The sequence below is a fragment of the Nelumbo lutea genome, chromosome 6, assembly GCF_056320005.1.
Source record: "Nelumbo lutea isolate HS-2025 chromosome 6, American lotus-T2T, whole genome shotgun sequence".
NCBI lineage: Eukaryota > Viridiplantae > Streptophyta > Magnoliopsida > Proteales > Nelumbonaceae > Nelumbo > Nelumbo lutea.
The window spans coordinates 60,567,896-60,595,760 of NC_142689.1; the positions used below are offsets into that span (position 1 = coordinate 60,567,896).

Below are 27,865 nucleotides of genomic sequence, written 5' to 3' on the forward strand. Positions count from 1 at the left end.
CCCCAATTTCTTGAAGATAGAATATGGCATTAAATTGATGCTAGCTCCTAGGTCACATAGAGCTTTTTCAATCTTTAAACTGCCAATGGTACAAGGAATAGTGAAACTCCCTGGATCTTTGAGTTTCTGAGGCAGCTTGTTCAGAAGGATAGTAGAACATTCCTCATTTAAAGCAACTATAGCCACATCTCCCAGTTTTCTTTTGTTTGCCAATAATTCCTTCAAAAACCTTACATAGTTTGGCATCTGGGCTAAAGCATCAGCAAAAGGAATATTAATATGTAAACTTTTAAATTCTTCAAGAAACTTACCAAATTCCTTTTCCAATTTTTATTGCTTCAGCCTGTTAGGGAATGGAACTTGTCGCTGCTGGTGCATCCCTTGTTGTGCTTCTGGTTGTTCCGTCTTTTGTTGTCCGGTCCCATGGCTTGTTTCTACCTTGGGTTCAGCCCAATTCTTCTTTTCTACCTCGGGCAACTCTTTTCCACTCCTTAAGGTAATAGCTTGCACCTGCTCTCGTGGATTCACTTCAGTGTTGCTAGGAAGAGTTCCTGGCAGTTTGGAAGGGATTAATTGTGCCAATTGGCCCACTTGGTTTTTCAGGTTTTTGATTGAGGCTTCCTGGTTCTGGAACCTAGTTTCTGCACTTGCTATAAATTTTGTCATCAGTTCCTCCAAATTGGATTTTGGTTCAGGCTGATGATAAGTCTGGTGGAACGGCTTGGAAGTATGTTGATTTGGCCAGGACTGGTTTGAATGTCCCTTCCATCCTGGATGAAAAGTATGGTGACTCTGGTAACCCTGCTGTCTTGACGAATTGCTGACATAGTCAACTTGTTCAGTAGATGGTCTGAACTGATTGCCAACTTGGCAGTCTGTACTGATGTGGCCTCCCCCACACAATTCACAATTAAGAGGCTGCACATGCATGGCAGCTATCTGCATTTCATCTATTTTCTTACTGAGTGCTCCTATTTGTGCAGATAGTGCTGTATAAGTGTCAACATTATGCAAGCCTTGTTGCTTCCTAGTTTGAGTTCTTTCCGAATGCCATTGATAGTTGTTGGCTGCCATTTCCTCAATAAGTGCATGGGTAACCTCAGGAGTTTTATTATTTATGGATCCTCCGGCTGCAGCATCTAATATGGTCTTATTTGAGTCAGTAAGACCATTATAGAAAGTCTGCACTTGCAGCCAAATGGGGAGGCCATGGTGAGGAACTCTCCTTAACAGCTCCTTGTATCGTTCCCATGACTCATATAAAGATTCCCCCTCTTACTGGAAAAAAAAATAGTGATGTCATTCCTCATTTTAGCAGTTTTAGAAGGGGGAAAATATGTAGAGAGAAAACGGCTGGCCATTTCGTCCCACGTAGCTATTGATCCTGCCGGTAATGAATTCAGCCATGCTTTGGCTTTATCCTTCAAAGAAAATGGGAATAACCTCAACCTAATGGCGTCATCACTTACCCCATTGTGTTTGAAGGTGTCACAAATTTCTAAAATGTTAGAAATGTGTGCATTGGGATCTTAGTGGGCCAATCCACAGAATTGCACCGTGTTTTGAATCATTTGTATGATGGCAGGTTTGATCTCAAAGTTGTTAGCAACAATATTGGGCCTGATAATGCTGGAGGCAGCTCCAGTGAGAGTGGGTTTGGCATAGTCCATCATAGTCCTCTGCTCAGCCATTTCTTGAGCTTCTTGAGCTTCTTGTGCTTCTTGTCTGACTTGCCTAGCAGCTCTTAAATGGACACGGAGAGTCTGTTCAATCTCCGGGTCGTAAAGGATCTCTTCCAATTCAGGTCTGCTTGTCATAAACTGTTAAGGTCAAAGCAATAAAAAGGCCAATATTCACAAAAGAAATTAATAACTAATCCTATCACACTGAAAATGTAAAGCGAATTATTGGAATACAAAAACCTACATCCTATCATGAATAAATGAAACCGATTATACTAAAAGTAGATTTAAACCAATCATCTTATTCAAGGTTCCTTTATCTACATCCATCGATTGCAACATCTGAATTCAGACCCAATTTAGTTGAGTTCAGATCTACAAGTCTTTGGTATTGTTAGTCCAGAGAAATTAACAAGTAATAATTCAGATCTGAGTTGTATATCTCATACACACTCATTGGTATACACTGCAATACACATCTACCAAATCTGTGATGCGTTAGGGCTGATATCAGAGTTAGGCTTGGTTTAAGGAATTTAAGCTCTACATTTGAAGCCCAAACCTGTATAGCTTATGCATATCAAACACTTGCTAAGACCTGAAAAATCAGATCTGCAATGTTTGGTATTGTTAACTGTTGCAAGAGATCTAATCCAAACATCAATTCAGATCGGGTGCAAGAGATTTAAAAGATAACAAAACATCAAGTTCAAAGAAATTTCAGATCATGTACTCATACTGCCTCAGATTCTCATGTAATTCAGATCTGATTTTACCATTCATGGCTTATATTTCATCAATGAGGCAAGTCTGATGCATCAAATGGTGCTGATACTACCCGAATTCACATCAGAATAGAGTGGGTTCAGGTTTGAGTTTAGATGAACTCAAATCTGAACCCACATTCATTTAGATCTGCAACTAGCTGAGCTCAAATCTGAGGTTCAGATCTGAAGGCTTACATATCATTCTTTCAAATATTTTTCATTCCTTGCTACCCTTTGATCCCTGAAGCTAATCTGATATCTCACATTGTGAATGGGGTGCCAAATTCTCATCAGGATTGAGTAGGTTCAGGTCTGAGTTCAGATGAACTCAGATCTGAACCTAGCAGATTTGCAACCAACTGAACTCATATCTGACCCCAAGTCTCAGTTCACATCAAATTTCTTTCATTCTTTGCTACATTTTCAGCCATGAGACAAGTCTGATGTATCAAAATATCAGTCATAATTGAGTAGGTTCAGGTCTGAGTTCAGATGAACTCAGATCTGAACCTAGTAGAATGCAGACCTGCAATTAGCTGAACTCAGATCTGAATCTAGCAGATTTGAGTTTCAGATCTGAAATTCAGATTTGAGTTTCAGATCTGAAAGTCAGATTTGAAGTTCAGATCTGAAAGCTCTCATGCTATTCTTTTCCTCAGAATAAACACACTTTTTCTCAACCAAATCAGCTCAAAAAAAAAAAATCATAGTACAAGTCTGCCCTCTATCCTGCTCTGTTCACAGTCCCAGTTCAGATCTGTGATGTGTGGCTCATTGTGACACTAGCAAGTGCACTAGCCGTTCAAGTAATAAAGTAGTGAGTGAAGTATCGTTCCCACGAGGATTTAGGAAACAATTACCAATACTAAATTGAACATTTCTTATCTGATCAACAAATAAATCAAAACTCTAATGAAAGCTAAGAAATCCTAAATTAAAATCTATCTAAATCATTGGTCCAATTGCCTTCAATTCAGGTTAGAAGAGTAAGCAGTAAATGTCAATCTCAGAATTCAGCAATCTATCAATTTGGATCATTCGAATGAATCATGATTGAGCCTTGGTTTGGTGAAACCCCAAGGTCATGAACAGCCTCTCTCAAGCGCATGTTCATCCTATGCATGAGTGACGGTTCTTCTATCTCTAGCAAGAATCTAATCCTCATGCATGCATTTCTTCAAACACTTCTAAGGCATCAATTCAAATCTGAATTGATCACCAACTGAATTGTGCAAGTTATCTCTAACCTTGCACTCAATTCAGTTCTTGAATAGTAGATCTGAATTCCTAGAGTCTCTCTCAAGCACTCTAGGAATTCCAAGCTGTAGATTAATTCGCCCAATCTGAAAATTGCAGATCTGAATTCTCTTTCAAGCAATTCAGATCTTGCAATCTCAGATCTGAGAATTCAGATCTGAGTTTTGAAGGTTAGTTGGCCAAATTAATCTACAATCACACCCTTATTCAAGAAACTTCAAATACAATGCATGACCATTTGAATGAATCAAAAAGAATTAGATTGCTGAACTGAAATTTTACAAGCTGAAATACATCAAGGAAGAATGGAAACAAGGAGAAAGAAGAAAGAACATATAACTAAGAAACTGAATTCAAATCAAAAGAGAATGAAACTACAAATGATTTATTACAGAAGATCTTTGAATCACAAACTCTCAATTCGAACTCACCTTCTTCTTCTAACTTGCTTGTCTTGAACTTCCTTCAGCCCTTCTTCTTCTTCTTCCTTGCGCCTAGCCTTCTTCTCTTCTCTTCTCTCAAGGTGGCCGAACCTCTAAGAGTGGGAGAGCCTTCCTCTCAAGCAATTGAACAACTTTCTCCCCTCCTAGAGGCCTCCTTATATAGTTTTTCAAGGGGGCTCTTGCCCCTTCTTGAAGCCTCTAGAATGGGGTGTATTACACCCCTCATGAACCTTCTAGAGTGCTCCCTCCTTCTCTTCAAGAAACTCCTAGAAGTTGCCGCCCCTAGCTCCCTTTGGGCTGCTATTTGGGCTACAACTTAGCTTGCTTTTGAGCTCATGTGGGCTACACTCTAGGCTGTTATTTGGGCTAAAAATGGGCCTTCCTTGCTGGGCCGAATTCTCCTCATAGCTAGGCTTCTTCCCTTGGATTTTCCAAAGAGTTTCACTTGCTCTTCTTGGGCCGAATGAAATTCTCTTGCTCTCATGGCTGGGCCGGGCTGAACTTGATAAATTTTTGGGTTTTCTTTTCTTGCTTTTGCCTTCTTTTTGTTGATTTGGCTCCCCCTGAAATCTTTCTTGCAATCAAGCTAAAATACGGCAAAAATTTAATTAAACCATTATAAAATTTCATGCAAAAACCTCATAAAATATAGATAAATTGTAAGTTCATCAAATACCCCCACACTTAAGCTTTTGCTTGTCCTCAAGCAAAGACATCAGCCATAAACTTAACATTCCCCCCTTCTGTTCTCACCATTTACCTGGTGAACTTTTTAAGATAGAAATGCATTGAGTAGTCGAGGAACTTTTGTAAGTGCTTAACTCTTATTCTTGTAAATTACCATTTAAGATATGTATCAGATCCGAGGAAAGGAGAATATGAATTTCATCATAGTCTAGCCTTCACTCCTAATTCATATATAAATCAGCTCTTTAATTCTTCAAGGTTAATAATCAAATTTCACTGAGTTTCACATCTGTAACTAAATCTCAATGAGAGTTCAACTTTAGAGTGCCCCTTTGAACCTCGATTGTCACCACAATTACTTATTTCTAAGGGTGAGTGCATTTTATGCTCCATCTCACCTTTTTTTTTTTTTCTTTTTTTTCTTTTCGGTGTGAGTGCATTTTATGCTCCATCTCACACTTTTCTCTCTCTTTTTTTTTTTTTTTTTTTTTTTTTTTTTTTTTTTTTTTTTTTGGTGTGAGTGCATCTTATGTTCCATCTCACACTGGTCACTTGTTTGAGGTAGGTAAATAGGACTCATGTTCTAAGCTGCTAGTTTTACTATTCAGCTCAGAATAGCGGAGTCAATTTGGGCTTTTGTCCTTCTTTGCAATTATTGAACCTCAAGAATTAGCACTTCAGATGTGCACTAGCTCTCTTGACCATTAACAATGAAATCAAGGGCTTCCATACACATGAAGGAAGTTAGGGCTAGTCATGCTGAAAGGCATATTCAGCTCCCCTTTTCTCCTGCATAAATCAAATTGGGTCATTCACAAGAATAAAAACTTAACAAGTACATCAGTCTCCCTCAACTCATTGAATTCCTTCTTAAAAAAAATCATCAAATAAATAGTAATGAACTTGAGGGGTTCCAGTCTTTTTTTTTTTTTTGTTTTTTTTTTTTTTTTTTTTGTGATGTCATTGCTTGCATATGTGTGTTGGGGTGCATGAGGTGCATGGTTTCAACCCCCATACCCTAGCCTCGGGCTCACTCCCCCACACTTGAGATGAACATTGTCCTCAATGTTCGTAGTGTTAGGGAGTCACACTTGCTAGAGCAAACTGAAGAAAAGAAAATGATGAACTGAGTCCTTAAAGAATTGGAATTTTGAGAAAAAGATCTTTATTTTACTAACTAATATTCTAAAAAGATAAATGACAAAAAGATTCCTTAACTTGTTCATGAGCAGGCATAAGAGATTATTGGTTATCTAGATAAACAGTGGATGGAGGGGGTACAGTACTGCCCATTAAATATGGTTTCAAGCGCTGACCATTTACTTTAAACGTGCCCTGAACTGGGTGGGTGAGTTCTATAGCCCCATGGGGAAAAACCTGTGAAATGGTAAAGGGTCCAGACCACCTGGATCTCAGCTTACCTGGAAACAAGCGGAGACGGGAATTATATAACAATACCTGTTGGCCTACATAAAAGTCCCGTCTCAGCAAGTTCTTATCATGCCAGTTTTTTATTCTTTCTTTATAAACTTTGGCATTCTCATAGGTGGTAAGTCTGAATTCATCCAATTCATTCAATTGCAACCGCCTTTTAGCCCCTGTGGCCTGAATGTCAAAATTTAAGAATTTAAGAGCCCAATAGGCCTTGTGTTCCAATTCAACTGGTAAATGGCATGCTTTACCAAAGACCAATCTGTAGGGGGACATGCCAATAGGTGTCTTAAATGCAGTTCTGTATGCCCATAATGCATCATCTAATTTGATGGACCAATCTTTTCTGGTGGATGCTACGGTCTTTTCCAGAATTCTTTTGAGTTCCCTGTTAGCCAACTCCACTTGGCCACTGGTTTGAGGGTGATAAGGGGTAGCTAATTTATGTGTAATTCCATATTTCTGCATTAACCTCTCAAATTGGCTATTGCAGAAGTGAGTTCCCCTATCACTAATTATAGCTCGCGGAGTGCCAAATCGGGAGAATAGCTTCTTTAGGAAGTGTACTACCCTTCTTGAGTCATTTGTGGGTAAAGCCATGGCTTCTACCCATTTGGATACATAGTCAACTGCAACGAGGATGTACTTATTCCCAAAAGAATTCGGGAAAGGTCCCATGAAATCTATACCCCAAACATCAAAGATTTCACAGATTAAAATATTGGAAAGGGGCATTTCATTCCGTCGGGAAATGTTTCCCGATCTTTGGCATTTGTCACATGTGGACACATACCGATGGGCATCTTTGAAGAGTGTGGGCCAATAAAAACCTGATTGCAAAACCTTGGCTGCCGTGCGACTAGCTCCAAAATGACCTCCTGCTTCTTTATCATGGCAAAATTGGAGTACCGACTCCATCTCCTCCTCGGGGACACATCTCCTTATGATCTGATCTGCACACAATTTATACAAAAAGGGTTCCTCCCATAGATAGTATTTTACATCAGAAAAGAATTTCTTTTTCTGTTGATATGAAAGGTTAGGAGGAAGGACTTGTGCAGCTAGATAATTAGCAAAATCAGCATACCAAGGATATGAGTATTTCTGTATTGAGTACAACTGCTCATCCGGAAATTCTTCTCGAATGTTGCTGGTTATCTCCTCTTTTGAGCTTACCGTGTCCAACCGGGAGAGATGGTCAGCAGCCAGGTTTGCAGCACCCTTCAGGTCTCTAATCTCAATGTCAAACTCTTGCAATAAAAGGATCCACCTGATCAGTCTTGGTTTTGAGTTTTGCTTGGTAAGCAAGTGCCTTAATGCCGAGTGATCTGTGTGGACAACAACCTTGGATAATATCAGATATGAACGAAACTTATCAAGTGCAAATATTACTGCTAACAGCTCCTTTTCTGTGGTGGTGTAATTGAGTTGGGGTCCAGTCAAGGTTCTGCTAGCATAGTAAATTGGCTGAAAATGTTTGTTCATTCTTTGTCCTAAAACAGCTCCTATAGCAAAATCACTCGCATCACACATCAATTCAAATGGGAGGGTCCAATCTGGTGCTATCATGATAGGTGCATGGATCAATTTGTCTTTCAAGATGTTGAAAGCATGAAGACATTCAGTTGAAAATTCAAAAGGCACTTCTTTCTGAAGCAAGGTAGATAATGGCTTGGAAATTTTTGAGAAATCTTTAATAAACCTTCTATAGAATCCGACATGTCCTAAGAAACTTCTCAAAGAACGAATAGATGTTGGGGTTGGTAATTTTTCAATTGCCTCCACCTTGGCCTTGTCGACTTCTATACCTCTTTGAGAGATCTTGTGTCCAAGCACTATGCCTTCTTGCACCATAAAATGACATTTATCCCAATTCAACACAAGATGTGTTTCTTTACATCTAGTAAGCACCTGTTCCAGATTATTCAAACATGCATCAAATGAAGAGCCAAAAACTGAAAAATCATCCATGAAGATCTCAATAAATTTTTCAACCATATCAGAAAATATAGACATCATACATCGCTGAAAGGTTGCTGGGGCATTGCATAACCCAAAGGGCATCCTTCGGTATGCAAAGGTTCCATATGGGCAAGTAAAAGTGGTCTTTTCTTGATCTTCTGGTGCAATTGGTATCTGGTTATACCCTGAATATCCATCCAAGAAACAATAATACTCATGCCCGGCTAGCCTCTCCAACATTTGATCCATAAATGGGAGAGGGAAATGGTCCTTCCGGGTGGCTTCATTTAATTTTCTATAGTCAATACACACACGCCATCCGGTAATGGTTCTAGTAGGGATGAGTTCATTTTTCTCATTTGGAACAACAGTCGTACCCCCTTTTTTGGGCACAACTTGCACAGGGCTTACCCAAGAACTATCAGAAATAGGATAAATGATCCCAGCATCTAACAACTTAATTATTTCAGCCTTTACCACTTCTTTCATGTTGGGATTCAGGCGCCTTTGGGGCTGAACGGAAGGCTTGCTGTCCTCTTCCATCAAAATTCTGTGAGTGCAGATTGATGGATTAATGCCTTTGATATCTTCTACCTTCCAAGCTATAGCATTTTTGTGTTCCCGCAGCACTCTTAATAGTTTTTCTCTTTGTAAGGGATTCAGTGCTGCGGAAATTATCACGGGGAGATCTGATGGTTCCTCAAGGAAAGCATACTCTAAATGGGATGGTAATTGCTTCAGTTCAAGGGTGGGGGGTTCTTGGGGTGATGGCTTACCTGATGGTCCGGGCAATTTGCCTAAGTTCTCTAATTTAAGAAACCCCTTTCCCTTGAATTGAGGCTTATCATTCAGGTATGCTATCATGAGGTTTATTTTTTCATTTTCTGTTTCTTCAAGTTCTCCCTGCTGGAGGCAGAGTTCAAGAGGATCAGTTATTCTACTTACCTGGAAGCATTCATCAATTGTCAATTCAATGGCATCAATCATAAAACAAGAATCATCACTAGAGGGTGCATGTTTCATAGCATCAGACATTTTAAAAATTATCTCCTCATCTTGTATCCTAAGGCTGAGTTGTCCTTGTTGGACATCAATCATTGCTTTCCCGGTAGCCAGGAAAGGTCTCCCTAGGATAAGCGGGACCTCCACATCTTCTTGCATGTCTAACACAATGAAATCAACTGGAAAAATGAATTTGTCAACTTTAACTAACACATCTTCTATGATCCCCCTAGGATGTCTAATGGATCTATCAGCCAATTGTAATGCCACTCTAGTGGGTTGGGGTTCATTCAACCCCAATTTCTTGAAGATAGAATATGGCATTAAATTGATGCTAGCTCCCAGGTCACATAAAGCTTTTTCAATTTTTAAACTGCCAATGGTACAAGGAATAGTGAAACTCCCTGGATCTTTGAGTTTCTGAGGCAGCTTGTTCAGAAGGATAGCAGAACATTCCTCATTTAATGCAACTGTAGCCACATCTCCCAGTTTCCTTTTGTTTGCCAATAATTCCTTCAAAAACCTTGCATAGTGTGGCATCTGGGCTAAAGCATCAGCAAAAGGAATATTAATATGTAAACTTTTAAATATTTCAAGAAACTTACCAAATTCCTTCTCCAATTTTTGTTGCTTCAGCCTGTTAGGGAATGGAACTTGTGGTTGTTGGTGCATCCCTTGTTGTGCTTCTGGTTGTTCCGTCTTCTGTTGTCTGGTTCCAAGGCTTGTTTCTGCCTTGGGTTCAGCCCAATTCTTCTTTTCTACCTCAGGCAACTCTTTTCCACTTCTTAAGGTAATAGCTTGCACCTGCTCTCGTGGATTCACTTCAGTGTTGCTTGGAAGAGTTCCCGGCAGTCTGGAAGAGATTAATTGTGCCAATTGCCCCACTTGGTTTTCCAGGTTTTTGATTGAGGCTTCCTGGTTCTGGAACCTAGTTTCTGCACCTGCTATAAATTTTGTCATCAGTTCCTCCAAATTGGATTTCGGTTCAGGCTGATGATAAGTCTGGTGGAACGGCTTGGAAATATGCTGATTTGGCCAGGACTGGTTTGAATGTCCCCTCCATCCTGGATGAAAAGTATGGTGACTCTGGTAACCCTGCTGTCTTGACGAATTGCTGACATAGTCAACTTGTTCAGTAGATGGTCTGAACTGATTGCCAACTTGGCAGTCTGTACTGATGTGGCCTCCCCCACACAATTCACAATTAAGAGGCTGCACATGCATGGCAGCTATCTGCATTTCATCTATTTTTTTACTGAGTGCTCCTATTTGTGCAGCTAGTGCTGTATAAGTGTCAACATTATGCAAGCCTTGCTGCTTCCTAGTTTGAGTCCTTTCCGAATGCCATTGATAATTGTTGGCTGCCATTTCCTCAATAAGTGCATGGGTAACCTCAGGAGTTTTATTATTTATGGATCCTCCGGCTGCAGCATCTAATATGGTCTTATTTGAGTCAGTAAGACCATTATAGAAAGTCTGCACTTGCAGCCAAATGGGGAGGCCATGGTGAGGAACTCTCCTTAACAGCTCCTTGTATCGTTCCCATGACTCATATAAAGATTCCCCCTCTTGCTGGAAAAAAGTAGTGATGTCATTCCTCATTTTAGCAGTTTTAGAAGGGGGAAAATATTTAGAGAGAAAACGGCTGGCCATTTCGTCCCATGTGGCTATAGATCCTGCCGGTAATGAGTTCAACCAAGCTTTGGCTTTATCCTTCAAAGAAAATGGGAATAACCTCAGCCGGATGGCATCATCACTTACCCCATTGTGTTTGAAGGTGTCACAGATTTCCAAGAAGTTAGCAATATGGGCATTCGGATCCTCATGGGCCATACCACAAAACTGAACCGTATTTTGTATCATTTGGATTATGGCCGGTTTAATTTTGAAGTTATTGGCAGCAATAGTTGGCCTGATAATGCTGGAGACAGTCCCGGTGAGGGTAGGCTTGGCATAATCCATCATAGTTCTTTGTTCAGCCATTTCTTGTGCTTCTTGTCTGACTTGCTTAGCAGCTCTCAAACGGACACGGAGAGTCCGTTCAATCTCTGGGTCGTAAAGGATCTCTTCCAGTTCAGGTCTGCTTGTCATAAACTGTTAAAGTCAAAGCAATAAAAATGCCAATATTCACAAAAGAAAATAAATAACTAATCCTATCACACTGAAAATGTAAAGTGAAGTAATGGAATACAAAACCTACATCCTATCATGAATAAATGAAGCCGATTATACTAAAAGCAGATTTAAACCAATCATCTTATTCAAGGTTCCTTTATCTACGTCCATCGATTGCAACATCTGAATTCAGACCCAATTTAGATCTGAGTTCAGATCTACAAGTCTTTGGTATTGTTAGTCTAGAGAAATTAATAAATAATAATTCAGATCTGAGCTGGTTATCTCATACACACTCATTGGTATACACTACAATATACATCCATTAAGGTTGGAATCAATTCTGTGATGCTTTAGGGCTGAAATCAGATCTGATCTAAAAAAAAAAAAATTTAAAAGGATCTGAAATAAACTAAAACCAGTCCTGAGTTAGGCTTGGGTTAAAAACTCTACAATTGAAGCCCAAACCTGTATAGCTGATGCATATCAAACACTTGCTAAGACCTGAAAATTGGGTCTGCAATGTTTGGTATTGCAAGCTATTCGGCCCATACAACTTTTGTAGAAATCTGAAATCAGGTCTGCTAACTGTTGCACTATAGCAGCCTTGCTACAGATCTGAATGCTAAAAGAAATACTTGGAAAGTGCTAATTTTTCTTAAATATCTGAGGCATAACAATTATTCAATCCAAACATACACCTCCTTAGCTAATGTAGCTCGGTTACAAGTGGGTAAAGCCAAGAATTCAGTCCACCCAGAATTCATAGTATGCTCTGTATCAGTTCAGTCCTCACATCATATCAACTGCATTTCAGATTTGAATTTCTCTCATTCCTTGCTATCCATTCACCCTTGAGGCAGGTTGGATGTATCCTAGGGTGGATTGGGGTAGTGATGGCACCCAATTCACCTCAAACTTGCATCGGTTCAGATCTGAGTTCAGATGAACTCAGATCTGAACTGAGCAGATCTGTAACAGCAGAATTCAGATCTGAACTCAAGTCTGAGTTTGGATCTGAATTCTCAATTGCCTTACCTTCAGTTATTGCTACCAAATTGTTTTTGGGGAATAGCAGAAGTGCCCTAGGGTGAATTGGGGTGGTGATGACACCCAATTCCCCTCAAAATTTCATCAGTTCAGGTCTGAGTTCAGAGGAACTCAGATCTGAACTGTTGCAGATCTGCAATAGCAGAATTCAGATCTGAACTCAGATCTGAGTTCTGATCCGAATTCTCAATTGCTCCTCTGGTTGTTCAAAAGATCTCCCCCTTTTTTCTTTCATTTGTTTTTTTTTTTTTTTTTTTTTTTTTTTTTTGTAACGAAAGAAAAGAATAATAAAATCTGAAACACAAGCAACTCTTTTCGGCTGAGGGCTGCAGATCTGAAATCTACTGATCTGAGTGCCGAATGCAACTCAGATCTGCAACACTCATGTTTATGTGAATTTTTTTTTCTTTTTCTTTATTCTTTTTGAAAGGAACAACACCAAGATTGAATAGTAATCAAATATGCCTTTATTAAAATGAAACTGAAACCAGAAAAAGAGAGTAATCTACTTAAGAAAGAAGAAACATAACTACATGAGTACAGCAGTTGCAGTCCAAGCTGAAATGAAAAAGTTAGCAAATTAACCCAACTATGAATGCAATGCTGAATGAGATCAGATTAAGAATGCTCAATGTTTCCTAATATTGCTTCTCTAAATCCTCGGCAACGGCGCCAAAAACTTGATGTGTGGCTCATTGTGACACTAGCAAGTGCACTAGCCGTTCAAGTAATAAAGTAGTGAGTGAAGTATCGTTCCCACGAGGATTTAGGAAACAATTACCAATACTAAATTGAACATTTCTTATCTGATCAACAAATAAATCAAAACTCTAATGAAAGCTAAGAAATCCTAAATTAAAATCTATCTAAATCATTGGTCCAATTGCCTTCAATTCAGGTTAGAAGAGTAAGCAGTAAATGTCAATCTCAGAATTCAGCAATCTATCAATTTGGATCATTCGAATGAATCATGATTGAGCCTTGGTTTGGTGAAACCCCAAGGTCATGAACAGCCTCTCTCAAGCGCATGTTCATCCTATGCATGAGTGACGGTTCTTCTATCTCTAGCAAGAATCTAATCCTCATGCATGCATTTCTTCAAACACTTCTAAGGCATCAATTCAAATCTGAATTGATCACCAACTGAATTGTGCAAGTTATCTCTAACCTTGCACTCAATTCAGTTCTTGAATAGTAGATCTGAATTCCTAGAGTCTCTCTCAAGCACTCTAGGAATTCCAAGCTGTAGATTAATTCGCCCAATCTGAAAATTGCAGATCTGAATTCTCTTTCAAGCAATTCAGATCTTGCAATCTCAGATCTGAGAATTCAGATCTGAGTTTTGAAGGTTAGTTGGCCGAATTAATCTACAATCACACCCTTATTCAAGAAACTTCAAATACAATGCATGACCATTTGAATGAATCAAAAAGAATTAGATTGCTGAACTGAAATTTTACAAGCTGAAATACATCAAGGAAGAATGGAAACAAGGAGAAAGAAGAAAGAACATATAACTAAGAAACTGAATTCAAATCAAAAGAGAATGAAACTACAAATGATTTATTACAGAAGATCTTTGAATCACAAACTCTCAATTCGAACTCACCTTCTTCTTCTAACTTGCTTGTCTTGAACTTCCTTCAGCCCTTCTTCTTCTTCTTCCTTGCGCCTAGCCTTCTTCTCTTCTCTTCTCTCAAGGTGGCCGAACCTCTAAGAGTGGGAGAGCCTTCCTCTCAAGCAATTGAACAACTTTCTCCCCTCCTAGAGGCCTCCTTATATAGTTTTTCAAGGGGGCTCTTGCCCCTTCTTGAAGCCTCTAGAATGGGGTGTATTACACCCCTCATGAACCTTCTAGAGTGCTCCCTCCTTCTCTTCAAGAAACTCGTAGAAGTTGCCGCCCCTAGCTCCCTTTGGGCTGCTATTTGGGCTACAACTTAGCTTGCTTTTGAGCTCATGTGGGCTACACTCTAGGCTGTTATTTGGGCTAAAAATGGGCCTTCCTTGCTGGGCCGAATTCTCCTCATAGCTAGGCTTCTTCCCTTGGATTTTCCAAAGAGTTTCACTTGCTCTTCTTGGGCCGAATGAAATTCTCTTGCTCTCATGGCTGGGCCGGGCTGAACTTGATAAATTTTTGGGTTTTCTTTTCTTGCTTTTGCCTTCTTTTTGTTGATTTGGCTCCCCCTGAAATCTTTCTTGCAATCAAGCTAAAATACGGCAAAAATTTAATTAAACCATTATAAAATTTCATGCAAAAACCTCATAAAATATAGATAAATTGTAAGTTCATCAATCTGGGTGATTTCAGATCTGAATTTCTTTACCCAATGCTATCCAATTGTTTTATAGAGATAGCAGATTTGTTCTAGGGTGTATTGGGGTGAAGATAACACCCAATTACCCTTTGAATTTATATCAGTTCAGGTCTGAGTTCAAGGGAACTCAGATCTGAACTGTTGCAAATCTGCTACAGCAGAACTCAGATCTGAACTCAGATCTGAGTTTTGATCCGAATCCTTGGTTTCCATTCTTTCGGTTATATGGTTCTCTCTCTCTCTCTTTTTTTCACTATCAAAATATATTTTTTTTTTGTAATGAAAGAAAAGAATAATAAAGGGCTGAGAACAGATTTTTTTTTTTTGCTGAGTATTGCAATTCTGCTATAGCAGATCTGAGTGCCGAATGCAACTCAGATCTGCAACACTCATGTTTTCAAATTTTTTTTTCTTTTAGAAGACAATAACTTCAAGATAGAAAGGAAAACAGGTCTCCCTTTATTAAAATTAAACTAAAACAGGGAAGAGAAAGTAATCTACTAAAACACAATTACAGTAGTACAACAGTTGCAGTCCAAGCTGAAATGAAAAAGTTAGCAAATTAACCCAACTATGAATGCAATGCTGAAAGAGATCAGATTAAGAATGCTCAATGTTTCCTAATATTGTTTCCCTAAATCCCCGGCAACGGCGCCAAAAACATGATGTGTGGCTCATTGTGACACTAGCAAGTGCACTAGCCATTCAAGTAATAAAGTAGTGAGTGAAGTATCGTTCCCACGAGGATTTAGGAAACAATTACCAATACTAAATTGAGCACTTCTTATCTGATCAACAAATAAATCAAAACTTTAATGAAAGCTAAAAAATCCTAAATTAAAATCTATCTAAATCATTGGCCCAATTGCCTTCAAATCAGGTTAGAAGAGTAAGCAGTAAATGTCATTCTCAGAATTCAGCAATCTATCAATTTGGATCATTCGAATAAATCATGATTGAGCCTTGGGTTGGTGAAACCCTAAGGTCATGAACAGCCTCTCTCAAGCGCATGTTCATCCTATGCATGAGTGACGGTTCTTCTATCTCTAGCAAGAATCTAATCCTCATGCATGCATTTCTTCAAACACTTCTAAGGCATCAATTCAAAACTGAATTGATCACCAACTGAATTGTGCAAGTTATCTCTAACCTTGCACTCAATTCAATTCTTGAATAGTAGATCTGAATTCCTAGATTCTCTCTCAAGCACTCTAGGAATTCCAAGCTATAGATTAATTCGGCCAACTAACCTTCAAAATTCAGATCTTGCAATCTCAGATCTGAGAATTCAGATCTGAGTTTTGAAGGTTAGTTGGCCGAATTAATCTACAGTAACACCCTTATTCAAGAAACTTCAAGTACAATTCATGACCATTTGAATGAATAAAAAAGAATTAGATTGCTGAACTGAAATTTTACAAGCTGAAATACATCAAGGAAGAATGGAAAAAAGGAGAAAGAAGAAAGAAAATATAACAAAGAAACTGAATTCGAATCAAAAGAGAATGAAACTACAATTGATTTATTACAAAAAATCTTTGAATCACAAACCCTCAATTCAAACTCACCTTCTCTTCTAGCTTGCTTGTCTTGAACTTCCTTCAGCACTTCTTCTTCTTCTTCCTTGTGCCTAGCCTTCTTCTCTTCTCTTCTCTCAAGGTGGCCGAACCTCTAAGAGTGGGAGAGCCTTCCTCTCAAGCAATTGAACACCTCTCCCCCCTCCTAGAGGCCTCCTGATGTGTTGCTCATTGTGACACTAGCAAGTGCACTAGCCGTTCAAGTAATAAAGTAGAGAGTGAAGTATCGTTCCCATGAGGATTTAGGAAACAATTACCAATACTAAATTGAGTACTTCTTATCTGATCAACAAATAAATCAAAACTCTAATGAAAGCTAAGAAATCCTAAATTAAAATCTATCTAAATCATTGGCCCAATTGCCTTCAATTCAGGTTAGAAGAGTAAGCAGTAAATGTCAATTTCAGAATTCAGCAATCTATCAATTTGGATCATTCGAATAAATCATGATTGAGCTTTGGTTTGGTGAAACCCCAAGGTCATGAACAGCCTCTCTCAAGCGCATGGTCATCCTATGCATGAGTGACGGTTCTTCTATCTCTAGCAAGAATCTAATCCCAATGCATGCATTTCTTCAAACACTTCTAAGGCATCAATTCAAATCTGAATTGATCACCATCTGAATTGTGCAAGTTATCTCTAACCTTGCACTCAATTCAGTTCTTGAATTGTAGATCTGAATTCCTAGAGTCTCTCTCAAGCACTCTAGGAATTCCAAGCTGTAGATTAATTCGCCCAATCTGAAAATTGCAGATCTGAATTCTCTTTCAAGCAATTTAGATCTTGCAATCTCAGATCTGAGAATTCAGATCTGAGTTTTGAAGGTTAGTTGGCCGAATTACTCTACAATCACACCCTTATTCAAGAAACTTCAAATACAATGCATGACCATTTGAATGAATCAAAAAGAATTAGATTGCTGAACTGAAACTTTACAAGCTGAAATAAATCAAGGAAGAATGGAAACAAGGAGAAAGAAGAAAGAACATATAACTAAGAAACTGAATTCAAATCAAAAGAGAATGAAACTACAAATGATTTATTACAAAAGATCTTTGAATCACAAACCCTTAATTCGAACTCACCTTCTTCTTCTAGCTTGTTTGTCTTGAACTTCCTTCAGCCCTATTCTTCTTCTTCCTTGCGCCTAGCCTTCTTCTCTTCTCTTCTCTCAAGGTGGCCGAACCTCTAAGAGTGGGAGAGCCTTCCTCTCAAGCAATTGAACCACTTTCTCCCCTCCTAGAGGCCTCCTTATATAGTTTTTCAAGGGGGCTCTTGCCCCTTCTTGAAGCTTCTAGAATGGGGTGTATTACACCCCTCATGAACCTTCTAGAGTGCTCCCTCCTTCTCTTCAAGAAACTCCTAGAAGTTGCCGCCCTAGCTCCCTTTGGGCTGCTATTTGGGCTACAACTTAGCTTGCTTTTGAGCTCATGTGGGCTACACTCTAGGCTGTTATTTGGGCTAAAAATGGGCCTTCCTTGCTGGTCCGAATTCTCCTCATAGCTAGGCTTTATTTTCTTGGGTTTTCTCAAGGAATTCACTTGCTCTTTTTGGGCCGAAGTGCTCTCTCTTGCTTCCACGACCGGGCTGGACTGAAATTGGTCTTTTTGAACCTTCTTTTCTTGCCTTTTTCCTTCCTTTTCTTGGATTGATTATCCCTGAACCTATTCTTAGCATTAAGCTAAATTAAGGCAAAAATTAATAAAACCGGCATAAAAATCCATGCTAAAGTCCTCAAAAATTATAGATAAATTGTAAGTTCATCAAATACCCCCACACTTAAGCTTTTGCTTGTCCTCAAGCAAAGACATCAGCCATAAACTTAACATTCCCCCCTTCTGTTCTCACCATTTACCTGGTGAACTTTTTAAGATAGAAATGCATTGAGTAGTCGGGGAACTTTTGTAAGTGCTCAACTCTTATATTTGTAAATTACCATTTAAGATATGTATCAGATCCGAGGAAAGGAGAATATGAATTTCATCATAGTCTAGCCTTCACTCCTAATTCATATATAAATCAGCTCCTTAATTGTCAAGGTTAATAATCAAATTTCACTAAGTTTCACATCTGTAACTAAATCTCAATGAGAGTTCAACTTTAGAGTGCCCCTTTGAACCTCGGTTGTCACTACAATTACTTATTTCTAAGGGTGAGTGCATTTTATGCTCCATCTCACCTTTTTTTTTTTTTTTTCTTTTCGGTGTGAGTGCATTTTATGCTCCATCTCACACTTTTCTCTCTTTTTTTTTTTTTTTTTTTTTTTTTTTTTGGTGTGAGTGCATCTTATGCTCCATCTCACACTGGTCACTTGTTTGAGGTAGGTAAATAGGACTCATGTTCTAAGCTGCTAGTTTTACTATTCAGCTCAGAATAGCGGAGTCAATTTGGGCTTTTGTCCTTCTTTGCAATTATTGAGCCCTCAAGAATTAGCACTTCAGATGTGCACTAGCTCTCTTGACCATTAACAATGAAATCAAGGGCTTCCATACACATGAAGGAAGTTAGGGCTAGTCATGCTGAAAGGCATATTCAGCTCCCCTTTTCTCCTGCATAAATCAAATTGGGTCATTCACAAGAATAAAAACTTAACAAGTACATCAGTCTCCCTCAACTCATTGAATTCCTTCTTTAAAAAAAATCATCAAATAAATAGTAATGAACTTGAGGGGTTCCAGTCTTTTTTTGGTTATGTCATTGCCTGCATATGTGTGTTGAAGTGCATGGTTTCAGCCCCCATACCCTAGCCTCGGGCTCACTCCCCCGCACTTAAGATGAACATTGTCCTCAATGTTCCTACTGTTAGGGGATCACAATAAAACCAACAAGAGAAATACCAAGTAAAGAGAAGGGTAAAGAGGATTTCCTGAAGATTAATTTCCAGATATGCAAGAGTTCTTTTGGTGGGGGCCTCTTCTACTAGAATTTACTTGCAACAGAGATCAGAAGCTTTGTTCTAACTAAAAATAATTTAAACCAAATAAAAAAAAAGACTACTATTCACAATTCAAAAGAATGTAAGTAATCCTAATCTACTAGCTATACAAGAAAAATTTACAAAGCCAAGTAATTAATAAGACAAACCAAAGTCATTTGCTTCACTCTTTTTCTCTCTCTCTTTCTCTCTCTCTTTTTTTTTTTTTTTTTTTTTTTTTTTTTTTTATAAACAAGAAAAACAGAGCTCCATTACTGAAAACCAGCATTCAAGTGTGAAGTAGATCATTAATGAAAAAGAAAGCTAGCTAAATTAGCAATAGATATTTTTACACACTATTCTAGACTAAATAGAAGTAAACATATCTAACATCTACTATAATCAGATCTAAAATCAATTGCTGAATTTAGTATCTTTAGGCTGCTCTTCAGGCTCTTAATAGAATCAGACCTGAAGTCTTAGCTTTTGAGAACAGTCTTACAAAAAAAACCTAACATCAATAAATCTGAATTATGATGCAATTAGGTTTGAAATAAGTCTGAACTCAAGAGTTTAAGACTTCTTATTTCAAGTCCCAACTTATATGTCTTGTATGCGTCAATAAATTGCAGAGACTTGAAATTAGATCTGTAAACTTACCTACTGAGAACAGTCACCTTTGGATCTGAGTTTAGATTTGAAATTACAGTAGTCATTTATACTGAAATCAGTGGTTACTAGCATTCAAATAACCACTGATTTTAGATCATAAATGATTTTGATTATTAACAAAAAAGAATCCAAACCAGCAATCTTATTTACATTCCTTAATTATAGCATCTAAATTCAGATACAATTTATCTGAGTTCAAATATGCAATTAACAAACCATAAAAATTGGAGTCTGAATTGAATATACTTATTGAAACTATTGCACATCACCATTTACATCTGCTATACTGTGGGCTGCTATTCAAAGCTGAATTGTCAATGTGCCTTCAGAGGGCTTAAATTGGGCTACAACCAGACCTGAGCCAGGTTTGGATTCAGGTTTGTAAGCTATGCAAGTGTATGGCTTCATAATCTTGAAGACTTCTGTGACCTGAAATCAGGTCTGCAATGCATACAACCTGTAAATTCAGCACACAGTTAGTTCAGCCCATGTTTTGTTTCAGATCTCATATCAGCCTCTATCAGTCCATATCAGCCCAAATCTGTCTAGCTCAAATATATTAAGCTGTTCAGTCCACAAATTTACAGAAACCTGAAATCAGGTCTGCACTATTTGGCATTGTTACTGCTGCAATTTAGCAGTGTTGCAGAACAGAACTGAGTCCAATTTCAGATCAAATCTCAAAGCAATCAGAGCTGGTCATCTAAAACTTTGATTTTACTAATGGACATCCAAGACTATGTGCAAGAGGTTCAAAGCAGAAACCTGAAATCATGATGGCTCAAATTAAGTAGTTGCAGAAACCTGAAATCAAGTCTGCTAACTATATACTGTAAGCAGCCCTGAATGCTAGTATATTACACTCATCCAGTTCAGATCTGGTGCAAGTGGTTTAAAGCTAGTAAAATCAGTCCACATATATGATTATCAGCCCATAGATATAACACAAATATCAGTCCACAGACAAACAATCAATCAGATCGGATGAAAGTAATTTAAAAAACATCAGTCCACATATTGCCTCATGTCATCAGTCAGTCCACAGTAGAAATCAAGTGCACTCTGATATCATCACACATTGCTACTATTTCATCAATGATGCAGATCTGATTTTTACACATTTTTGGTATACTGCTACAAGTCCACATCAATGAAGCATCAATGAAATATACTGCAATCATAAATCAGATTTGATGCATCAGATTGCAATGTGACATATTGCAATTTTTGGTACTATTAATAACTGAATTCAGATCTGAGTTCTGATCTCAATTGCCCTTCTTTGCTATCCAACTAATTTTGGGGGCTGGAAGATGTATAATAGGGTGAATTGGGGTGATTATGGCTCCCAATTCACCTCATGATTGCATCAGTTCAGGTCTGAGTTCTGATGAACTCAGATCTGAAATGTTGCAGATCTGCAATATCAGAAGAGAAGTCTGAAATAGAGAATTGTGTGGAGGTGCTGCATCGCATTAAAACTATTGAGGCATAAAAAAATCTCAGATTAAATATACTTTTCTTCAACCAAATCAGCTCAGATAGGTTGGAGTACAAGTTATTTAATACAGCAAAGTATGCCCTGTATCCTGCTCTGTTCACAACCCCAGTTCAGATCTAGGTGATTGCAGATTCAAATTGTTTTTTTTTTTTTTTTTAACCATGACTATCCAATTGTTTTTGGGAGATAGCAGGTTTTTTGTAGGGTGTATTGGGGTGAAGATAACCCCCAATTACCCTTTGAATTTACATCAGTTCAGGTCTGAGTTCAAGAGAACGCAGATCTGAACTGTTGCAGATCTGAACTCAGATCTGAACTCAGTTCTGAGTGCTGATCCGAATCCTTGGTTTCCATGGTTCTTTCTCTCTCTTTTTTTTTTCACTATCTAAATATATATTTTTTTTCTTTTTGTAATGAAAGAAAAGAATAATAAAGGGCTGAGAACAGATTTTTTTTTTTTTTTTTGAGTATTGCAGTTCTGCTATAGCAGAGTTCAGGTCTGAACTCAAGTCTGAGTTCGGATCTGAAATCTCAATTGCCTTACCTTCAGTTATTTCTACCAAATTGCCTTTGAGGAGTAGCAGAAGTGCCCTAGGGTGAATTGGGGTGGTGATGACACCCAATTCCCCTCAAAATTGCATCAGTTCAGGTCTGAGTTCAGAGGAACTCAGATCTGAACTGTTGCAGATCTGCAATAGCAGAATTCAGATCTGAATTCAAATCTGAATTCTGTTCCGAATTCTCAATTGCTCCTCTTGTTGTTCAAAAGATCTCCCCTTTTTTTTTCATTTTTTTTTTTTGTAATGAAAGAAAAAAATAATAATAAAGTCTGAAACACAAGCAACTCTTTTCGGCTGAGTGCTGCAGATCTGAAATCTGCTGATCTGAGTGCCGAATGCAACTCAGATCTGCAACACTCATGTTTTTGTGAATTTTTCTTCTTTTTTTTTTTTTCTTTTTGAAGGGAACAACACCAAGATTGAATAGAAATCAAATATGCCTTTATTAAAATGAAACTGAAACCAGAAAAAGAAAGTAATCTACTTAAGAAATAAGAAACATAACTACAATAGTACAGCAGTTGCAGTCCAAGCTGAAATGAAAACGTTAGCAAATTAACCCAACTATGAATGCAATGCTGAATGAGATCAGATTAAGAATGCTCAATGTTTCCTAATATTGCTTCTATAAATCCCCGGCAACGGCGCCAAAAACTTGATGTGTTGCTCATTGTGACACTAGCAAGTGCACTAGCCGTTCAAGTAATAAAGTAGAGAGTGAAGTATCGTTCCCACGAGGATTTAGGAAACAATTACCAATACTAAATTGAGCACTTCTTATCTGATCAACAAATAAATCAAAACTCTAATGAAAGCTAAGAAATCCTAAATTAAAATCTATCTAAATCATTGGCCCAATTGCCTTCAATTCAGGTTAGAAGAGTAAGCAGTAAATGTCAATTTCAGAATTCAGCAATCTATCAATTTGGATCATTCGAATAAATCATGATTGAGCCTTGGTTTGGTGAAACCCCAAGGTCATGAACAGCCTCTCTCAAGCGCATGTTCATCCTATGCATGAGTGACGGTTCTTCTATCTCTAGCAAGAATCTAATCTCCATGCATGCATTTCTTCAAACACTTCTAAGGCATCAATTCAAATCTGAATTGATCACCATCTGAATTGTGCAAGTTATCTCTAACCTTGCACTCAATTCAGTTCTTGAATAGTAGATCTGAATTCCTAGAGTCTCTCTCAAACACTCTAGGAATTCCAAGCTGTAGATTAATTCACCCAATCTGAAAATTGCAGATCTGAATTCTCTTTCAAGCAATTCAGATCTTGCAATCTCAGATCTGAGAATTCAGATCTGAGTTTTGAAGGTTAGTTGGCCGAATTACTCTACAATCACACCCTTATTCAAGAAACTTCAAGTACAATGCATGACCATTTGAATGAATAAAAAAGAATTAGATTGCTGAACTGAAATTTTACAAGCTGAAATACATCAAGGAAGAATGGAAACAAGGAGAAAGAAGAAAGAACATATAACTAAGAAACTGAATTCAAATCAAAAGAGAATGAAACTACAAATGATTTATTACAAAAGATCTTTGAATCACAAACCCTCAATTCGAACTCACCTTCTTCTTCTAGCTTGCTTGTCTTGAACTTCCTTCAGCCCTTCTTCTTCTTCTTCCTTGCGCCTAGCCTTCTTCTCTTCTCTTCTCTCAAGGTGGCCGAACCTCTAAGAGTGGGAGAGCCTTCCTCTCAAGCAATTGAACCACTTTCTCCCCTCCTAGAGGCCTCCTTATATAGTTTTTCAAGGGGGCTCTTGCCCCTTCTTGAAGCCTCTAGAATGGGGTGTATTACACCCCTCATGAACCTTCTAGAGTGCTCCCTCCTTCTCTTCAAGAAACTCCTAGAAGTTGCCGCCCCTAGCTCCCTTTGGGCTGCTATTTGGGCTACAACTTAGCTTGCTTTTGAGCTCATGTGGGCTACACTCTAGGCTGTTATTTGGGCTAAAAATGGGCCTTCCTTGTTGGGCCGAATTCTCCTCATAGCTAGGCTTTATTTTCTTGGGTTTTCTCAAGGAATTAATTTGCTCTTTTTGGGCCGAAGTGCTCTCTCTTGCTTCCACGACCGGGCTGGACTGAAATTGGTCTTTTTGAACCTTCTTTTCTTGCCTTTTTCCTTCCTTTTCTTGGATTGATTATCCCTGAACCTATTCTTAGCATTAAGCTAAATTAAGGCAAAAATTAATAAAACCGGCATAAAAATCCATGCTAAAGTCCTCAAAAATTATATAGTTTTTCAAGGGGGCTCTTGCCCCTTCTTGAAGCCTCTAGAATGGGGTGTATTACACCCATTTTTGAACTTTCTAGAGCTCTCTTGAAAGCCTCCTAAGGGCTGCTATTTGGGTTGCACTTAGGCTCTCTCTTAGCACATGATAGCTATACATTGAGCTGCTCTTTTGGGCTGAGAATGGGCTTTCCTTGCTGGGCCAAATTCTACTCATAGCTAGGCTTTCTTTTCTTGGGTTTTCTTAAGAAATTCAATTGCTCTTCTTGGGTCGAAGTGCTCTCTCTTGCTTCCACGACCGGGCTGGATTGAAATTGGTCTTTTTGAACCTTCTTTTTTTGCCTTTTTCTTTCCTTTTCTTGGATTAATTATCCCTGAACTTATTCTTAGCATTAAGCTAAATTAAGGCAAAAATTAATAATACCGGCATAAAAATCCATGCTAAAGTCCTCAAAAATTATAGATAAATTGTAAGTTCATCATGCTCCTATTTGTGCAGATAGTGTCGTATAAGTACCAACATTATGCAAGCTATGCTGGTTCCTAGTTTGAGTTCTTTCAGAATCCCATTAATAGTTGTTTGCTGCCATTTCCTCAATAAGTGCATGGGCAACCTTAGGAGTTTTATTATTTATGGACCCTCTGGCTGCAGCATCTAATATGGTCTTATTTGAGTCAGTAAGACCATTATAGAAGTCTGCATTTGCAGCCAAATGGGGAGGCCATGGTGAGGAACTCTCCTTAACAGCTCCTTGTATCGTTCCCATGACTCGTATAAAGATTCCCCCTCTAGTTGGAAAAAAGTAGTGATACCATTCCTCATTTTAGCAGATTTAGAAGGGGGAAAATATTTAGAGAGAAAACGGCTGGCCATTTCATCCCACGTAGCTATTGATCTTGCCAGTAATGAATTCAACCATGCTTTGGCTTTATCCTTCAAAGAAAATGGGAATAACCTCAACCTAATGGCGTCATCACTTACCCCATTTTGTTTGAAGGTGTCACAAATTTCTAAAAAGTTAGAAATGTGTGCATTGGGATCTTTGTGGGCCAATCCACAGAATTGCACCATGTTTTGAATCATTTGTATGATGGCAGGTTTGATCTCAAAGTTGTTAGCAGCAATATTGGGCCTGATAATGATAGAGGCAGCTCCAGTGAGAGTGGGTTTGGCATAGTCCATCATAGTCCTCTGCTCAACCATTTCTTGAGCCTCTTGAGCTTCTTGAGCTTCTTGCTAGACTTGTTTGGCTGCTCTTAGTTGGACACAGAGAGTTATTTCAATCTCTGGGTCGTAGAGGATTTCTGATGTGTGGCTCATTGTGACACTAGTGAGTGAAGTATCGTTCCCACGAGGATTTAGGAAACAATTACCAATACTAAATTGAGCACTTCTTATCTGATCAACAAATAAATCAAAACTCTAATGAAAGCTAAGAAATCCTAAATTAAAATCTATCTAAATCATTGGTCCAATTGCCTTCAAATCAGGTTAGAAGAGTAAGCAATAAATGTCAATCTCAGAATTCAATAATCTATCAATTTGGATCATTCGAATGAATCATGATTGAGCCTTGGTTTGGTGAAACCCCATGGTCATGAATAGCCTCTCTCAAGCGCATGTTCATCCTATGCATGAGTGACGGTTCTTCTATCTCTAGCAAGAATCTAATCCCCATGCATGCATTTCTTCAAACACTTCTAAGGCATCAATTCAAATCTGAATTGATCACCAACTGAATTGTGCAAGTTATCTCTAACATTGCACTCAATTCAGTTCTTGAATAGTAGATCTGAATTCCTAGAGTCTCTCTCAAGCACTCTAGGAATTCCAAGCTGTAGATTAATTCGCCCAATCTGAAAATTGCAGATCTGAATTCTCTTTCAAGCAATTCAGATCTTGCAATCTCAGATCTGAGAATTCAGATCTGAGTTTTGAAAGTTAGTTGGCCAAATTAATCTACAATCACACCCTTATTCAAGAAACTTCAAATACAATGCATGACCATTTGAATGAATTAAAAAGAATTAGATTGCTGAACTGAAATTTTACAAGCTGAAATACATCAAGGAAGAATGGAAACAAGGAGAAAGAAGAAAGAACTTATAACTAAGAAACTGAATTCAAATCAAAAGAGAATGAAACTACAAATGATTTATTACAGAAGATCTCTTAATCACAAACTCTCAATTTAAGCTTTTGCTTGTCCTCAAGCAAAGACATCAGCCATAAATTTAACATTCCCCCCTTCTGTTCTCACCATTTACCTGGTGAACTTTTTAAGATAGAAATGCATTGAGTAGTTAGGGAACTTTTGTAAGTGCTCAACTCTTATTCTTGTGAATTACCATTTAAGATATGTATCAGATCCAAGGAAAGGAGAATATGAATTTCATCATAGTCTAGCCTTCACTCCTAATTCATATATAAATCAGCTCCTTAATTGTCAAGGTTAATAATCAAATTTCACTAAGTTTCACATCTGTAACTAAATCTCAATGAGAGTTCAACTTTAGAGTGCCCCTTTGAACCTCGGTTGTCACCACAATTACTTATTTCTAAGGGTGAGTGCATCTTATGCTCCATCTCACCCTTTTCTTCTTTTTTTTTTTTTTTTTTTTCGGTGTGAGTGCATTTTATGCTCCATCTCACACACTTTTCTTTTTTTTTTTTTTTTTTTTTTGGTGTGAGTGCATCTTATGCTCCATCTCACACTGGTCACTGACTTGAGGTAGGACTCATGTTCTGAGCTGCTAGTTTTACTATTCAACTCAAAATAGCGGAGTCAATTTGGGCTTTTGTCCTTCTTTGCAATTATTGAACCTCAAGAATTAGCACTTCAGATGTGCACTAGCTCTCTTGACCATTAACCATGAAATCAAGGGCTTCCATACACATGAAGATAGTTAGGGCTAGTCATGCTGAAAAGCATATTCAGCTCCCCTCATGCATATCTCAAATTGGGTCATTCACAAGAATAAAAACTTAACAAGTACATCAGTCTCCCTCAACTCATTGAATTCCTTCTTAAAAATCATCAAATAAATAGTAATGAACTTGAGGGGTTCCAGTCTTTTTTTTTTTTTTGTCCTTCTTTGCAATTATTGAACCTCAAGAATTAGCACTTCAGATGTGCACTAGCTCTCTTGGCCATTAACCATGAAATCAAGGGCTTCCATACACATGAAGATAGTTAGGGCTAGTCATGCTGAAAAGCATATTCAGCTCCCCTTTTCTCATGCATATCTCAAATTGGGTCATTCACAAGAATAAAAACTTAACAAGTACATCAGTCTCCCTCAACTCATTGAATTCCTTCTTAAAAATTATCAAATAAATAGTAATGAACTTGAGGGGTTCCAGTCTTTTTTTTTTTTTGTGATGTCATTGCCTGCATATGTGTGTTGGGGTGCATGGTTTCAACCCCCATACCCTAGCCTCGGGCTCACTCCCCCACACTTAAGATGAACATTGTCCTCAATGTTCCTAGTGTTAGGGAGTCACAATAAAACCAACAAGAGAAATTCCAAGTAAAGAGAAGGGTGTATAGAGGACTTCCTGAAGATTAATTTCCAGATATGCAAGAGTTCTTTTGGTGGGAGCCTCTTCTGCTAGAATTTACTTGCAAGAGAGATCAAGAGCTTTGTTCTAACTAAAAACCAAATAATAAAAAGACTACTATACACA

At 38.2% G+C, this 27,865-nt stretch overlaps 3 non-coding genes across 3 annotated transcripts; all 3 read left to right on the forward strand.

Annotated features, from left to right (window-relative positions):
* The first annotated feature begins 1,204 nt into the window (after window positions 1-1,204).
* On the forward strand, window positions 1,205-1,313 carry LOC148849135 (small nucleolar RNA R71). The gene has a single exon (XR_016101571.1). It is a non-coding gene; the product is annotated as a small nucleolar RNA R71 (small nucleolar RNA).
* A 9,416-nt stretch (window positions 1,314-10,729) lies between these two features.
* On the forward strand, window positions 10,730-10,836 carry LOC148849136 (small nucleolar RNA R71). Its single transcript, XR_016101537.1, has one exon. It is a non-coding gene; the product is annotated as a small nucleolar RNA R71 (small nucleolar RNA).
* Window positions 10,837-24,896: 14,060 nt separating this feature from the next.
* LOC148849137 (small nucleolar RNA R71) lies at window positions 24,897-25,003 on the forward strand. The gene has a single exon (XR_016101599.1). It is a non-coding gene; the product is annotated as a small nucleolar RNA R71 (small nucleolar RNA).
* Window positions 25,004-27,865: the final 2,862 nt, after the last annotated feature.